This window comes from Fukomys damarensis, unplaced genomic scaffold (assembly GCF_012274545.1).
Source record: "Fukomys damarensis isolate Sample0158 unplaced genomic scaffold, DMR_v1.0_HiC HiC_scaffold_37, whole genome shotgun sequence".
Taxonomy (NCBI): Eukaryota; Metazoa; Chordata; class Mammalia; order Rodentia; family Bathyergidae; genus Fukomys; species Fukomys damarensis.
The window spans coordinates 8,320,943-8,324,337 of NW_022900949.1; positions in this window are offsets into that span (position 1 = coordinate 8,320,943).

The window sequence follows — 3,395 nt, forward strand, 5'->3', positions numbered from 1 at the left end:
TGCTGTGACTGAGCAGCATACGGAAGGGTGTTGCCCAGCGCTTGGGGGCGCCACGCTGTGCTAGGGCATCCGAGGGGACCTTGTGGATGTGCAGAGGCGGTAGGGAGACCCACCGCCATGGAGGTATCTAAGCACGCAAAGACCGCCGCTCTGGGGGAGCCCCGTGTGACCCCCGGCTGGGCTTCTACTCAGCCAGGGATCCACACGCTGACGGAAGAAGCCACCAGGTGTGGTGCGCAGGCCCGTCATCCCAGCACTCTGAGGCTGAGGCAGGAGGATCGCTGTGACTTTGAGGCCGGGCTGGGCTACACAGTGAGTTCAAGTCCAGCCTGAACTACACAGCGAGACCCGATCTCAGAAAACCAAACCGAACCAAGGAACACGGCACCCCCCACGCCCATCCCCCGCCTGCGCCCCACTCCCCGACCTAAGTGGGAAGTGGAGACCGGAGCTGTGAGGGCAGTGAGGCTCGGGAATAGCGGAAACAGCGCTCAGCCCCTCGTCCCCACCGGCTGGGCAGCGCCTTCCCGGTCTGTTTAGAGTTGTCAGAGTCTTCTCCGACGCCTGCGCAGTGGGAAAACACCCCAGGCTTGCGTTTCTGGGGAACGCTCTCCGAGCCCCTGCTTCTCTCTGAGCGACCCCGGATCAGTGCCACTCTCTTCCTCTACTCCGCCTGGTGTTTTTGCCCTTAGGGTTTATGACCTGTGGGGCTGGGGGCTGAGCGCTGGGAGAGCTCGGACAGTCCACTGGGGCGCGGTGGTGTGGCGCAAGCCTGTCTTTCCAGCTATTTTGAGGCTGAGGCGGGAGGATCTTGGGTTCAAGCCCAGCCGAGGCAACTTAATGACTTTGTGAGGCTGTGTACCAAAATAAAAAATAAAAAGGGCCGAGGGTGTAGCTCCCACCTGGGTCCTCGGGACTACAAAAATTAAATAATACTAAGCCAGGCGCAGTGGCACACACTTGGAGTCTCAGTCCTCTGGGAGGCTGAGACAAGAGGATCACAAGTTGGAAACCAGCCTGGGCAACTTAGTGAGACCCTCAGAATAAAAAATAAAAAGGGCGAGGCTGGGGCTCATGCCAGAGTGTCCCAAACTCCAAACCAACACATAAACAAAAAGACAGCATCTTTCTGGAAGAACAGGGAGAGTGGAGCAAAAACCCAGAGTTCAGCGACCTGGCGGATGTTGTCCATTCACTACCTCACCGCACCCCTGTAAGTGATGGCGTTTTAGAGGGTCCTGGATCAAAGAACAAGGTGCAACCCCCTGTGAGGGTGCTGGAGATGGCTCTCAAGGCCTTTGTACTGAGCTACACCTGCAGCCCCCTTCATAATTTTGTATCTAGACAAGGTCTGGCTAAGTGGCTAAGTCGCCCAGCCTGGGTTCCATCTCGGAACCCTCCTGCCTCAGCCTCCCAGAGTGCTGGGGGATGGAGGTGGGCCAGGTGGGGCTTGGCCTGAAGTCATTTTTGTTTTTCAACAGTGCTGGCTGCAGGAGGTCCCTTGCCTTTCCAAATAGATCTGAGCACCAGCTTCACGGCTGCGGTGAGAAGGACCGCTGGAGTTTTGAGTGGGGTCGAATGGAACAGACAGCTCAGTTTGGATGGGCTTGACGTCCGAGCCATAGTGAGTTTTCCCTATTCGGAGCAAGGTCTGTCTCTCTATTTTTCAGCTTCTCTTGGAAATGTTTGTAATTTTCACATATTTTCCACTGGGTTTGTCCTTCAGTATTTCTGATGCTAATGCTCTTCTCATCTGAACTTCTGGTAATTTGTTGTTAGTTATATCGAAATACATTCATGATAAAACATATCGATGTATTAGATTCATTTATAATTCATAGTATACTCCTTTGAGGCAAAGTCTCACTACGCAGCTCAGGCTGGCCTCGGACCCATGGCAGTCCTCCTGCCTCAGCCTCCTGAGTGCTCGGATTACAGGTGGGCACCACTGCTCCCATCTGGCCTCTGTTCATTTGTCTCCCTCGGCCTGGTCCTGGTGACAGCCTCACTCAGGCTGCTCCCTGTTTGCGGGGAGACCCGGGAGCACAGGACATCGGGGTGAGGCAGGTGCCCTAGCTTTCCTCCGTCACCGTAGTGCACGCAGTCCTCCTGCCTGCAGGGCCCAGGAGTTGTGGCTCCCCTGGCCTGGCCTGGGCTCCCTCCGGGTGCTGGGGTGCGCAGTAGCGGACCTGGAGGGGGGCACCCAGACGCCGCCATGGGCTGCGGGGGAGACTTGGGCATCTCCTTCTGAGGCTGCCTGCCTGTTGCCATGGAAACCCAAGCCGCTCTGCTTTGAAGGGCCCATTAAGGGGCAGGAAATAATCAGGGCTCTCTGGGCAGGTGGACCCCCGGCCTGCCCGGTCCAAGGCGGCTGAGTCAGCCCCCGGCCCTCCTGTCCTCCCCTCCTGCTCCCCCAAATAAAATTTTCTTCTGAAACACACGCATGGGCTGGGTGGGGGGCAGGCAGCAGAGAGGACCTCACAGGCTGTGGTCTCGGACTTGCGTCCCTGCCCTCACGGTCCCTCTGCAATTTCAATTTCAGCCCTGGGCAGGGGTGGTTCACAGAAGCCCTGCTCATGGTTTTCTTTTTTAAAATATCTATCTATCTATCTAATTTTTTGGGATGGGGTCTCTCTCTAGCTTGGGCTGATTTTGAACTCTCTGTGTAGCCCAGGATGACCTTGAACTTGCAGCGACCCTCCTGATTCAGCCTCCTGAATGCTGGGATTACAGGCATGAGCCACCACTCCTAGCTTGTTGATCTTGACATCCTCCCCCGGGAACAGGACAGAGGGACACAACGTGGGTGTCACATCTGTCACTGAACACCACGTCACAAGAGGGGTAGAAGGCGGTGGTTTGACATGCAGGCGGATTCCAAGCCTGACTTTGTGTCCCACTCTAGCTGGGCAACCTTGATTAACTTGCTCAACCTCTCTGGCCTTCTTCTGAAAAAGGGGGGCACAATATGGCACCTACCTCATAGGAGATGTCTGAAGCTATGAAGACAGTATCCAAATAAATAAAATGTTTTCCACTCTGGGGATTTAGCTCAGCAGCACAGGACCTGCCTGGCAAGCATGAGGTCCTGAGTTTGAGCCGTGGTACCCGCGCCCCCGCAAAAAGTGGTTCATCTGCACAGCGGAGTATCATTTAGCCATGAAAAAGAACATGAGCTGAGTTGATGGCCCAAAGTTGTCATCTTAGCTCTCTGGGAGGCTGAGGCAGGAGGATTACAAGTTCAAGCCCAGCCTGGGCAGCTTAGTGGGACCCTATCTCAAAGTATAATAAAAAGGGCTGGGGATGCAGCTGAGGTTGTGGATTCAACCCCCAGCACCAGAAATCAAAACAAAAACCCCCCAAATGTAGTGCTGTACAGAGCCCCCGCCCTGTCC